The 15,232-nt window shown below is 32.4% G+C and overlaps 2 pseudogenes; both read right to left on the bottom strand.

Annotated features, from left to right (window-relative positions):
* Nucleotides 1-3,327: 3,327 nt before the first annotated feature.
* LOC116116422 lies at nucleotides 3,328-7,807 on the bottom strand (annotated as a pseudogene).
* A 4,028-nt stretch (nucleotides 7,808-11,835) lies between these two features.
* Nucleotides 11,836-11,945, bottom strand: LOC116116424 (annotated as a pseudogene).
* Nucleotides 11,946-15,232: the final 3,287 nt, after the last annotated feature.

The following is a 15,232-nucleotide window of genomic DNA, read 5'->3' as shown; positions in this document are numbered from 1 at the left end:
TCATGGAAAGTGACGGTTAAGGTTGTTGGAATTCGATTTTTTGAAGGTTAAATAAAAAGGGTTAACTGTCAGTTTTGAAACATGTTTTACAGTTTGCATTTCACCCCTGTATGGTATAGGAAATGATGTGTTATTTTTCAAGTGTTATAACTATGAATTTTTATTCTTTTTCTTAAATAAAAGCATCATTAATTCATATGAAATAGTATAGCGTTAAAAAGCCACCCAAAAACCAAAATCCTTTTTGTCCAAAGCTTGCATGTTCCATTTATTATAATTTCTATTTCTTGGAAACTGATTGAGATTTAATGTGACGATTGGTGAATATGTTTAGAAAAATTGATTTATTCATGTTAAAGGAAATGTTACAATTAGAGCTTGGAAATTGGTTGAACTGCATATGAGTTGAGATTTGTATGTTGATATGATTTCTTGGTAATATTATAATTTGGTGAATTTGTTAGTTTTGAGAATATGTTTTTAACTTGCATTTTACCCCTATTTTCCATGAAATCTCATATGTTGGTATGATTTATCCTTATATGAAATATTATTATTATTATTATTATTATTATATTATTGTTGTTGTTGTTGTTGTTATTATATTTTTGCTTTGTTTTTATTATAATTATAATGTGTATATGATGTTGACTTTAAAAGTTTTGTTTGCTTATGATTTGTATCGGACATATGCTAAGATCATGTGATGTTGAATAAATTTTCAATCTGAGTTAAACCGTAGTTTTTAAAACATATTTAGAAAATTACAGTTTCACCCCTGTATGACTTTTGAATTTATGTCATTATGTATTTATAAGCACATACGAAATATGCTATGGACTTACAGTTACATGAATTATGCATAGTATGTTGTGGTGCTAAAACCCCTACAAGTACCCATTCCCCCGTTTCAGGCTCTGCCCACGCGATGCAGGATTCCGCTGTTATTGAGATATTTGGTCTTCAGGCTCTGCGCATGCGTATTGAGATATTTAGTGCTCTGCCTGGGCGTTGAGTTTGTCCGCCAGGTATTGAGATGGTTTTCTTCAGGCTCTGCCCGCGCGATGATAGATCTTGCCGGGTATTGAGATGTATTTCCCAGCTCTGCCTGGTGTGGGATGCCCCCCAGGTATCGAGATTTTTCCCCAGGTACTAGTACGGTGAAACCTTTAGTATCAGTTTACTGCTTCGAAACAGGATATCGTTTAAAGTTTTCAGATACAGCCTACATTTTTCAGTATCAGTTAATAGCTTCAGTTTTCGTATTATGGTAGTTTGCATTAGTTATATGAAACAGTTGTGTTGTAGCATGATTTATAGAAAACATCGTCTTTAGAAGCATAAGCATTTACAGCTATTCTTTAAGTTCCATAAAAGAGTTTTCAGCATTTAGTGATGAGCTAGGATTCAGAAATTGTTGCAGTTTAATTGATCAGATTATAATACTTAGAACAATTAGAATGAGTTATGCATGCATACGGATGATTAGCTGCACACTAAAGATGTTCAATGGAATCATGTTGTTTTCTGTATTTTATAAGAACCATTGCATGACTATTGTTGAAGAATGTTTTGCAAACTCCCCCCTTCCCCACTCACTGAGTATTTCAGCTCACCCCTTTTTAAATGTTTTTCCCCCCACCAGGACCTCCCGGAGATCGTGCCGAGCAGTGAGTCTCCGCTCAGGGTTGTGCCACGCGTTGACATCTTTATGTGGGTTTATATTTATGTCGCATTGTAAAATTTGGACTTTCGTTTCAAGAACTCGGTTTTCCCTTCATGTATTTCCTTTTGTTACATATTTTGGAATATTATGTATAAGTGGAAAACCTGATACCACAAGTTTCCCTAACTCTTTTCTTTTGTAAACGAAAGATGATGCATGTCTTTTTTTGAGATGTTGGAAATGGAAATACTATGATGTTATTCAGGAAGTATGTTCTTTAACAGGTTTCGCAGTTTTTCTACATGGCACGTCTCGGGTATCCGAGTCTTGTGGAGCGCCCGATCCTACGAGATGAGGAAATTCGGGACGGTTTGTGTCATAACAAGTCATTATTACTCGTCCACATCACACCACTTTTCTCTCTCGTTTATAAACTTTGCCTTCATTTCTGCCGGTTGTTCGTGAAATGATTTCACAGCTTGAATGGTATTCTCAACTAAGTAATAATCATTCCTGTTGATTACTTGGAAAAAGCCCCAGGATTTTGCGGCTTCTTTTACTTGCTGGATGAGGTTGGGACGGTCGACCGGAGAATTATTTTGCGGAGGTCGATTACTGGAATGGCTATGGTGGTGTCATCTTGAAAGATTTGAGAGAGAGAGTTTTCAGGTTGGTGAATGAAAATTTTCGGAATGGAAGTAATGGATGATTCACATTATATTTCTTGAAGGGGTCTTGTCTTCCTTGGTGAAAATTCTAAAGATGTTTGGTTGGTGGGGGGCTTTAGCTACATTTGTGACTTTGCTTTACATGCATGCACTTATAAACTCTTTTTTCATTTCCCAATTGTCTTTATTCTTTTAGTCTACTTTTTTGTCTTTATCTTTTGTTTAATTATTGTGTTGGGTGCTTTACTTACTTGGTTTTCAATAATTTGTCTAATTCTGTGGGTCACACCCCATTAATTTATCTTCATTAATACCTACCGATAATAATTCAACTGATACAAGACATACCAATTTTACTCATAAATTAATTATTTTTCGTGGTTCTACTTGATTGTTACTATCTCATCTACTTTAGTTATTGTTCTTAATTCCCAATTATCATACCATGAGTAATTGAGTTTATTTGCATTTGTATTATTATTCTATTGACATTATATTACTTGGGTATTAATTTAAAAATACTTTAAATTACATATACATTATTTAAAATGATTAGGATTATATAGTCTAATATTAATTTTAACCCTATAAATACTTTTAGTATAATATGATATTTATAAAAAAACAGTATTCTCACACAAATTTATGCCTTAAGTTGTATTAATATTATAAAATGGACAATAATTTAATATTTCAGATTATGATGAAATCACAATCTTATATGCATTGTGATTACATTATGTATATTTTACAAATAAAGATAGACTAATAAACACTTTTTATAAACTTTTTTCACCAACACTGACGTGACAACACGTAATTAGTTGTATTTGGTTAGACGAGACCCATTATTGAACATGTGAGACTTATTGCAAGCTGACTAATTACAAACTGCACATCGCGTTTGTGAGAAAAAGTTAATAAAAAAGGTTTATAAATATAGTATTAGTGATATACATTATATAATACTCTAACATCATTATGATAACCACGTAGATTTTATAAGAATAAATTATTGTAAATAACAAATAATACGGCGGTTCAAGAAAGTTTCTACAAGTAAATTGATCAGAGTTTAAGCTTGTCGATCAATGATTTGTAATCCAATCCTTTGCTGTAGAAGTTGTCAAAGTATTCTTCCTTAGTGAACTCCCGATAAACAGCTGGTTTCTCAGCCGATATTAGCTCCGACAGAGGCCCATAGGAACCACTTCCTTTCCATTTTACAACATTCAAGAACATCACAACTGATATTCGTGGTTCTTCCCAAGTGTTTGCCAAAACACGGTGTTGAACACTATTATACTCTCCGTTCGTGATGATCTACAAAATATGATAATAAAAGGAGTATATCAGTCAGTTGTGTGAAACTTATTGATTCAAATTTCATAATCGATAAGTTCTGTTCAGATTTATTCTCTTTCGTACATATTGGTGTGTATATGTTTTATCATTAATGAAACTCCCTTGTATTATTGGAGTTTGAGTAAAAAAGATATACGAAATACTTGTACATAATATCTATATATAGGTAAAAAAAGATTTGACTTTAATTAGCTCAATCAAGAAATTTTTTTTGGCTACGCCCTTTCCTGTACGCAGAGAGGAGGAGATTAGTAATTGATTTCTAACCTGAAGAAAGTCGCCAATGTTTATAGTTAAAGCTCCATGGAGGGGCTTAACATTAACCCATTGATCGCCATGCTTGACCTGCAGCCCTGGAACTTGATTCTGTAACAAAACTGTGAGAGCTCCAGGATCTGTATGCGGATTGAGCCCCAGCGTCAGATCCGGTTGGGGACAACTCGGATAACAGGTTCCCACAAACAGCCTCGATTCTGAAAATGTACCATCCTTTACTGTCCAGCCTCCAATCCCAACCCTTCACACAGCAACTCCATCACTTCTTCACCCACATTTGTGCATGAAAATCCCACGCCCGCGCTTCTCTTCTACAAATCTCCGGTATGTCCTCTTCCTCAGATTCTCCGGCACATCCATACCTGAAGATAGTCGTGCCAGCTCGCAGCTTTAGAACGATCATGTAACCCCCCATTAAATTATATATAATTCGCTTTGGTTTTGTTTATAAGGAGGGACTTTTCTGTCAAATTTTAAAGTTTGTTTAGGGGTGAAAACGAAGAAATGGAAACTGTGTGGTTTGCATGTAGCAAGGCCACAAAATCTGGGTGTTTTTGCAAGGAAAAGATGATGTGGCTGGGTTATATTAGAATTAAGAGAATTGGGGGCTGTTGTAAGAAAAAAAAAAAAAAAAAAAAATTTGTTTTATATAATTTGGGTCGCTCACCCAATGAAGAAGAAAAGTGGGGAGAAAAAAACCGAGAAAAAAAAAAGAAACAAGAAGGAAGAAGAGAGGAGAAAGAAAAGAAAAGAGGAAGAAGGAAGAGAGGACATCGGCCGAAGGAGGAAGGGAAAAAAAAGTAATGAGGGAAACAAAGTGAGTAAGAAGGATGGTGCTTGGGGCAGCTGGGTATTTCGGGTTGAGCTGAATTTTTTTAGTGTGAGTGGCAAAACTAAAACTTTCTTCAAATTCAAGCTTGCATGTTTTGATTAGATAGCATTTCAGTGGGTTTGAGAGCTTGTGTTGAACTAGGGTGTTAATCGTTGAGTTTTGCCTTAAAATATGATGAATTTACATGCATGAAGTTATGTTGCAGTCAAATGTGTGGAATCAAGGATTGCATGTCATATTCAGTTTATTGGTTTTGATTCATGAATTTGTCTTTAAATTGAATTGCTTGGGAGTGTTGTTTACATGAGTAGAGACGGTTGCTGTTGTTTGAGAAAGATTTTTGGATGCCTTTACTGTAATATAAGTCTTTATGTGATGAACTTTTATACCTTGTTTGAATTAAAAAAAAATATTTATGTTGTGTTTGGAAGTGTTCTGAAATAATCAGTTGATTAAAAGGTTTTACCAAAATATCTTATTAGTTAAAGGCGTTGGTGGAACACGCTTTAATTAGGCTGATAGATTTAAATTAAGATGTGATTTTCATGAAAGTGAGGGTTAAGGTTGTTGAATTTCGATTTTTTGAAGTTAAATAAAAGGGTTAACTGTCAGTTTGAAACATGTTTTACAGTTTGCATTTTCACCCCTGTATTGATAGGAAATGATGTGTTATTTTTCAAGTGTTATAACTAATGTGAATTTTTATTTCTTTTCCTTAAATAAAAAGCATCATTAGATTCATATGAAATAGTATAGCGTTAAAAAGCCACCCAAAACCAAAATCCTTTTTGTCCAAAGCTTGCATGTTCCATTTTATATAATTTCTATTTCTTGGAAACTGATTGAGATATTAATGTGACGATTGGTGAAAATTGTTTAGAAAAATTGATTTATTCATGTTAAAGGAAATGTTACATTGAGAGCTTGAAATTGGTTGAACTGCATATGAGTTGAGATTTGTGATTTGATATGATTTCTTGGTAATATTATAAATGTGGTGATTTGTTAGTTTTGAGAATATGTTTTTAAAACTTGCATTTTACCCCCTATTTTCAATGAATCTCATATGTTGGTATGATTTATCCTTATATGAAATATTTATTATTATTATTATTATATTATTATGTTGTTGTTGTTGTTGTTATTATTATTTTTGCTCTTGGGTTTAATTATAATATAATGTGTTATTGAGTTTTGACTTTTAAAAGTTTATGTTTCTTATGATTGTGTATCGGACATAGGCTAAATCATGTATGTTGAATAAATTTTCATCTGAGTTAAACCGTTAGTTTCTAAAACATATTTAGAAAATTACAGTTTCACCCCTGTATGTACTTTTGAATATTATGTCATATATGATGATTATAAGCACATACGAAATATGCATTGACTTACATGTTCATGAATTTGCATGAGTATGTTGTGGTGCTAAAACCACCCTACGAAGTACCCATTCCCCCAGTTTCAGGCTCTGCCCACGCGATGCAGGATTCCGCTGGGTATTGAGATATTTGGTCTTCAGGCTCTGCGCATGCGTATTGAGATATTTAGTGCTCTGCCTGGGCGTTGGTTTGTCCGCCAGGTATTGAGATGGTTTTCTTCAGGCTCTGCCCGCGCGATGATAGATCTTGCCGGTATTGATGTATTTCCCAGCTCGGCCTGTGTGTGGATGCCCCACCAGGTATCGAGATTTTTCCCCAGGTACTAGTTACGGTGAAGAACCTTTAGTATCAGTTTACTGCTTCGAAACAATATCAGTTTAAAGTTTTCAGATACCAGCCTACAGTTTTCAGTATCAGTTAATACGTTCAGTTTTCAGTATCTGATGGATAGTTTGCATTAGTTATATGAAACAGTTGATGTTGTAGCATGATTTATAGAAAACATCGTCTTTAGAAGCAAACATTACAGCTTTTCTTTAAGTTCTCATAAAGAGTTTTCAGCATTAGTGATGAGCTAGGATTCAGAAATGTGTGTCAGTTTAATATCAGATTATAATACTTAGAACAATTAGAAATGAGTTATGCGCATACATGGATGATTAGCGCCACCATAAAGAATGTTCAATGGAATCATGTTGTTTTCTGTATTTTATAAGAACCATTGCATGACTATTGTTGAAGATTGTTTTGCAAACTCCCCCCTTTCCCCACTCACTGAGTATTTCAGCTCACCCCTTTTTAAATGTTTTTCCCCCCCCAGGACCTCCCGGAGATCGTGCCGAGCAGTGAGTCTCCGCTCAGGGTTGTGCCACGCGTTGACATCTTTATGTGGGTTTTATATTTATGTCGCATTGTAAAATTTGACTTTCGTTTCAAGAACTCGTGTTTTTCCTTCATGTATTTCCTTTTGTTACATATTTTGGAAATTGTAGTATAAGTGGAAAACCTGATACCACAAGTTTCCCTAACTCTTTTCTTTTGTAAAACGAAAGATGATGCATGTCTTTTTTTGAGATGTTGGAAATGAAATACTATGATGTTATTCAGAAAAGTATGTCTTAAAACGGTTTCGCAGTTTTTCTACATGGCACGTCTCGGGTTATCCGAGTCTGTGGGAGCGCCCGGATCCTACGAGATGAGGAAATTCGGGACGGGTTGTGTCAATACAATCATTATTACTGTCCCACATCACACCACTTTCTCTTCTCGTTTATAAAACTTTGCCTTCATTTCTGCCGGTTGTTCTAAATGATTCACAGCTTGAATGGTTCCACTAAGGATAAATCTATTCCGTGGTTGATTACTTGAAAAGCCCCAGGATTTTGCGGCTTCTTTTACTTGCTGGATGATGTTGGGACGTCGACCGGAGAATTTATTTGGCGAGGTCGATTACTGGAATGCTATGGTGGTGTCATCTTGAGAGATTTGAGAGTGGAGAGAGTTTCAGGGGGTAATGAAATTTTCGGAATGGAAGTAATGGATGAATCAAAGACCCTTTACTCCCATCTTTGATGAATCGAACTTCAACTTCTTTCATACGGTCGTAAGCTGCCATTGATTTGATTTCTTCAAATTTAGTGTTTGGAATTTTTTTTCACAACATTTCGCTTACTTACCTGGTTCTAAATAATAGACTATGCTATTCATTAGCAACTTTTCAACGCTTCTTTCTTAATTAAAAATGTTTACAATTAGCATAATTTCCTTGCACACCATCCTTACCAAATCATAGGTCTAATTGAAATGATGTGAAATGACACAATCAAACTAGTTTTTTCAAGCTTGATGGACAAACCGTCAAAACCGATTAACCGGATTTTAGAGATCAGTTAATCGGTAATCCGAATCGTCACGTCGGTTTGTCCCCAAAATCGTTCGGTTCCATTTCAAGAATTTATTGATGACCACAAATTACTTATTACTTAACAACCCCTTTTACAGCTAACCATTCCTATACTACTAAAAAAGTAAATAAAATTCCCAATTAAACTAGAATCCCTACTGACAAGATAAACAAATAAGAAATCAATAGGAAAATCAAATCTAACAAAATTCGTTTCCCAAATTAAGAAATCTAAAGAAATAAGAAAACAATTATGACAAAAATTAAGACAACTAAATTAAAATAACTCAATCTTATCCTCCATCATTATATATTATAATATATAAGATATGATATAATGTAGCACAAGTTTCACCTAACAAATATATATTTGATAGTGGGCCATTTTTTTATTGGTGATCACAATCGTCAAGATGCCTTACTAGGGCTGAAGAAAAAAAAGAAAAAAAAAAAAAAGAAAAAAAGAAAAAAAAAAAAACCTGAACCGGGAAACTACCGAAAAACTATTTTTTCAATTAATCGTTCGGTTTTCAAAAATTACTAAACCAATTTTCTGATTGGTTAAGTTGTACAATATGCGCTTTGTTTTTTATTACTAAGAAAGAGGGTGACTACTGTTACTTAAACACAATGAAACAAAACAAAAGGTAACAGAGGTGTTAGTTGAATTCTCCCGCCCATGGTTTTGTCTTCCTGGCAAAGAAGCTACTCTGCAAAGTAAAGACACTAGAGCAGAGATCGGAGGAATGCATTGTTTAATTTTGTATTTCTTTGTGTAGAAACCTAGTTAGTAAATACGGGTACGGTAAAAAAATGGTACGGGAATTTTACGGGTATAATACGGCAAACAGAAAAATATGTTTATAAAAATTCGGTCATAATTCGATACGGAAAAAATACGGTACGGGTTATACGGTTTATACGGGGCATTGTCATAATACGTTTGAAAATACGGCAATATCAATCTTAGTTTTAACACTTTTATGGACTACCTGGTTAAAATCAACATAATTTCAAATGCAAAGTATTCAATTAACCAATAACACAAATACATAATACATAATTGATATTCAAATTATTTCTCCAGACTCAAACACATATTTAGCCAAGATTCAACTATAGTATCAAATTAACACATAAGTCATAACAAAATCAAAATTTAAAGTCGAATAAGAGCTCCAAACAAATAAAATACACAAATAATATAACAAAGATTCAATTATAGTCTTTAACAAAACTCACAAAGTACATAAACTAATAAATCAATAACAACTAAAAAAAGAGCATCTTCAACCAAGCAATGTCATCATTATCAACATGTTCTGTCATTTAAGTCTAACTTCTGCACGAAACTTGTACCTCCTAGATTGATAATATTCTTAACTTTATATTACTATGCCATAATTGTCAACATGTTCCGAGAAATGTGATTCTAGATTATATAATCTTCCTCATTTTGAACTTAAATTGAGAGCAATCACGGCAACCAATGAGAGTCAAGTGGGATCGAACACAAATATCAAGAATTTTTTAATTTTTTTTGTCGAATTCTGAGACTAAGATTTGGAAAAATACATGACGTTAAGACACATCTCACGGCAATTTAGTGGCCCTATAGCGTGCTTCTTTCTTATCTTCTCTTTGTTTCCCACTTGTGGACTTTTCTCTATATATAATTAACCCATTTCTAGCTGCTTCTACCACATCGAAACAATGGCTAATTGGGTTCTCTCTTTTGCTTAATTGCTCTCATTTTCTCTCTCTCCGATGGTGCTCCTACAGCTCCTTCAGCTAGTACTAAATATCTTACGGTAAGTCATTAATGATTTCAGTTTCAGCTTGATATGTAACTGAAATGTCATGGTGGGTTTTACTTCGCGTGTGCTCGTGGTGTTCATGCGGTAAGGCTAGGCAACGAAGCTTCAATTTCTCAGAGTGTGAATGTGAAGGCCGAGTTATTTATACGCTCACTTTGAAAGAGAACAAGAGATGAAGAAAGCTGAAAAGTGAAGATTTGAGGAAAGAAAGCTGAAGTAAGGAAGAACGAAGAAGAAGTGAAGAACTGAAGCCTGAGATCTGCTTTAATTTTTAGTAAAAAACCCACAAACGACGTCGTTTTGGGGGTGACCTTTTTTGTTTTTTTTTTTTCAATAATTCGTGAATAATTCGCGAATTATTCGCGGATATTCGGGAGGGCTTAAAATATGCGTATAATTTGGCAGATTTTAGAAATATGTATACGGGCGTTTTAACGCGAATTATACGGCTCTCTTACAATTCGCGAATAATACCGTTTTTACTAACTAGGGTAGAAATGAACGGTGGGATAAGAATCAATTTTGACAATTGAAATTATCCCAGCCGTTTATTTTTTAACAAAGAAACATAAAATTAAACAATTTCATTCGAGCTACAAGTGGTCATCTATGTGATTACTTATCCCAGCCGTTCATTTCTACACAAAGAGTCACAAAATTAAACAATTTTATTCGTAAGATCTCTAATCGTATTCTTTTCTTTTCCTCTCAATATATTCTAGGTTTTCTTTGTGTTCGTCATAGATTAATCATGTTATTTTGAAACTGTATGTCATTTGAAGGTATTGCTTGAAATAAAATTTGACTTGTTATTATGTGACATAAAAATATCAGGTATCTCATTTACTATAGGATATTTTAATAATTTCAAACCTTATTTTACTTTCATCCATTCAATCAAAATTCAAAAACCATTCCAACCTTAGGCTCTTTTGATTTCATTCTCGTTTTCTGCATTTGTTATGCTCTCAAAATCATTAGCATTATTGACATGGTACACGTGAAATCAGTAAACTAAAGGTTTATAGATGTAACCTTTACCATTGTATGTGGTTTTGAAAAGAATAACAGTTCTTTTTATTCTGCATAAAATGTAAATAACATGGTTAAAACCATTAAAACTCCAAAGAATGAATTTAAATAAATTTTACACATCATTAATTGGACAATTTATCTTATCATTTGACTGCCCAAATTTTCTGCATATGCCCTCCCTTAATTTTGCTTTTGCCTTTCTCTTTTTCCCATTTCAATATTTTTTTCACACCCTTTTGCCCTCACTACTATTGGTTGTTGATTAGAACTGATTCTTTCAAACATGCATGTAACGCCCTTTTGACTTTGTTCATCATTCTCTGGTGGTTTAATATTTTAAACTACCGCCAGTGCATCAATCTTCAAACATTTTACAATTCTCTTCACTTCCAACAAATCTATCAATTATATTAGATGCAAGTTGAAACAATGTAGTTGATGTAGGATAGATTTTCTAAATTAGGATTTTATATTAGTTGATTTATCCTTAGAAATTTATTTGTTTTTTTTAGATTAGGAGGGTTTATTTTAGTTGAGTTTTGTTTTCTTATTTTATGATTTCTTGTTCTTGTAGTATTAAGATTTTCTTATTTCATTATAATTTGATTTTGAAGAAAAGTCTTAGACAATACGTAGGAAATGGGTATTTTAAGTATGTATTATTCTTCATTATATAGACATTTTTTCTTTAATATACCTGTATTTTTATTGTCACTCATAGTTTGAATGGCCCTCTAGAAGAAAGATCTTTCAATAGGGAGTTTATTACTTTAGCTTTTAAGGTCAAAGACAGGAACTGGCGTAAAGTATGTTTGTTACAGGGAATGTAGGTTATTAGAGGACTGAAAAAATAAAAAAATCAATTTCAAGGGCTAATGATGAATCTCTTATTAGCAATAGGACTATCTCTTAATTTGTGTGTGTTATCCTTGCGCTGGCAGGGGCCATGCTAATCTTTTCTGGTATCATTCCAATTTTATCATCACCCAATCATATCTAGTTGCTTTTGTCCATGTCTTTAAAATATATTGATCAAGTAAATACCCAATTCTCATTCTTTGTAAGCATGCTAAGATATCTCTGCATGAGATTCCTTCACTTTCAAACTTGTTATAACTTAAACTAAATGATGGCAAATTGAAACCATTCAAATACACGATTTCTCGAATTCTTGAACTAACTATATTCCACTTTTCAACTTTATATGTACAAATATTTTCATCATTAGTCACAACTTCGATCAGATAAGAAACTTTGTTCAATATTTAACTTGGAAATTATAAAACATTTTATGTATACAACTTTGCACATTTGCCTTTCCCTATCAAATGACAATTTCAATTCAAGCTTTTCATTGAGATATACATGATACGAGCTCAACTCTTCATGATGTTGTCATACATGTGCCCAGTTGAATCGCATTTTAAAATCTACCAAAGAATTTCTATTAGAAACTGTTAAAAGACAGCTCACCTTTCTAAAATATCCGGTAAAAGAAGAGGCTAGAAATATTGAAGATTTGGGCTTCAAATTAGAGAAGATTTCTCCATCTTTTGCTTGTTTTTCAGTGATGAATCTTGATTCAGTTTGCTTTTGTTATTTTATTTTGTTTTTGAATATGAACTGAGTTGTTTAGCTAAGGTTTGATGTAACCTTGATACAATGATTCAAATTTATATGAATTGATTTACTTTAAGTTTTAATTTCATGATTGAGTGTTTATCTCTTTGCTTAATAACTTTTGGATGCTTGATCACCATTTAAATGTGTGTTGTTCACAATGAGATTGAGAAATGATTTGTGATTGTGTCTCTTGGGATAAATACCGTAGATTAAGCAAACACTAGAGATAGGTTTAGCGATTTATGAGAGATAGGTTTAGCGATTTATGAAATCTAGATAGAATTCCATAAAGCTTAAAAGACTTTGAGCTATTAATCTTCATTAAGCTTAAAAGACTTTAAACTATTAATTTTCATTTTGTTAGGTGCGGAAGCTTAATAGGGATAAGTAAGAAAATATAGCCTGAGAATGTATGTTTTACAACTTAGGGAATTCGATTTTCAATCAAGGAATTAGAACTTGGATAATAGATTCTATGATTTGGGTTAACATATCTACGTGAAATCAACACCCTAGCATTTTTTTTAGCATTTTGTTTAATTAGTTAAGTTGTTGGGTTTCGCTTTAATTTCATTATCATTCATTTATATTTTCTTAAATTGTATTTAGTTAGTTAATTTTCTATCAATCCAATTTATTGTTGCTTCAATTAGGACTTAAACTAGAGAAATCGGTATTTAGTAACACTATCCTCGTGGGAACGATACTCTACTTATCACTGTATTACTTTTTGCGACTAGTGCACTTGCTATATTTGCATGTTTGTAAAAAATATGCATCAGTAAACTCTTTTGATTATATTGGATTTAAGTGGATCGTTAGATTATATTCCCGTGGTTTTTTTATCTCTTCACATTGAAGAGGTTTTTCCACGTAAAAATTTTCTTGTGTTTCCTTATGAATTGGATGTTATTTTCTTATGTTTTCACTAGTTGATTGACAAACAGTGGCGGAGCGAGGGCCCCCCCGGGCAAAAATCCTAGGTTCGCCACTGTCTGCAGTTTCGTCATTGTTTGTCAAACAACTAATGAAAACTTTAAAAAAAAATTCAAACCTTAAGCAAATGATATAATACAATATCAATAATCTGAAAGAAAATAATGCAATAACACAATATTTTACTACTTGAATAAATCCATGAGAAACAAAACCTTGAGCAAGTTATGTTGAAAATAACATCCAATTCACGAGAAAACACAAGAAAATTTTTACATAGAAAAACCTCTTCAATTAAAAAGAGCAAAAGACCACATGAATCTAATGATACACTTAAATCCAATATAATTAAAAGAGTTTACAAAAATCACAATCCACAAAAAATGTTCTACACAAATTTCTTATTTCTCCTCTTTTTTTTTTTAATTTTTTTTTTCACTCTCAAAGATTATAATATAAATTTCCATGACTTTGATCAGACATAGCCTAAGCTAAAGTCAATCCAAACTTAAATTAAGTCACGTTGTCTTGACTTTTAATATGAATTAATAAAAAAGGGGAAATTTTCTCAGTATAAACATAGATAATAACTCAAACTTCTTAAATAATTTTGAGCAACCAAATGGTGACGTTTGAAATGTAAGAAAGTGATGGGTGAAGGATAAAGAATAACATTCAGTAAAATATAGTTAAGGTTTAATTTGGGAAAGTATGAACATTCTTAAACACAAAACACAAAACAAACTCACAAGATCCATGCCTTTTTCCATCAAATTAGAATAAAAAACCTTCAAAAAATAAGCATGATTCAACCCTAAAATAAACTAAAATGAAATAAGCAATACACATACCTAAAACTAATAAAACAAAAAACGAAGCTAATTGTGGCACCTTGATTAGTGAAAGCTTCAACAATTTCAATCCTCAAAAATTTTAAGAACGAATAACATAGAGAAAGTGAAAGAAAGAATGAGAGAATAAAAAATTTTATGGATAAAATCATAAAAAACAGGTGGACGTAGAAAAAAGTGGTGAGAGATTTAAACTTTTAATATGATATAGGTCTAGTATATATGTATTAATAACAAGTTTTTTATGAGTCTGGATATATGTATAATATTTCTCATTTTTTTTTTTAAACCTGAAGATAGACCTGGATATATATATATATACATTTTAATAGAATTTTTATGTCCTATATAAACATTTTTTTTTTATCATTTATCATTTATCTATAAATAAGGAAAACTATTAACATTTAACAAGTGTTTTTTTCTTTTACGAATTAAAAGTTTCACCTCTTTTTTTTTTTTTTTTAATTGAATTAACAGATAAAATCTTTTTTTTTTTTTTTTTCCCTCTCCGTAATTTTTATGCCTTCATTTTAGTGGGACCTGAGCACTCGACTGACTCCAATTGAGCAATAGAAACTTTTTTTTTTTTTAATTATTCTCCAAATCAGTTTGAACTTAAAGATTAAAAATTCTTTAAACTAACAAATTATGATATAATACTTTTGAAAATGAATAATAAATAGAAGAGTGATTTTAAATTTAGAAAATAAGAAATAAAATAAAATAAAATAAAAACTCTTTTACTCTAATAATGTTCTGAAACCTAGACCGAAAGGTGACTCGGTCAAATGGTCAGTTTCCGGTCTGGGCAGTCCAACCAATCTGACCGACATAATGTCACCCCATCACCCGTCACCTCATCTTTTCTTTCTTCT

Source organism: Pistacia vera, unplaced genomic scaffold (genome assembly GCF_008641045.1).
Source record: "Pistacia vera cultivar Batoury unplaced genomic scaffold, PisVer_v2 Contig771, whole genome shotgun sequence".
NCBI lineage: Eukaryota > Viridiplantae > Streptophyta > Magnoliopsida > Sapindales > Anacardiaceae > Pistacia > Pistacia vera.
Note: the sequence above shows the minus strand (reverse complement) of the source record. Positions and strands in the feature narration are given on the sequence as shown.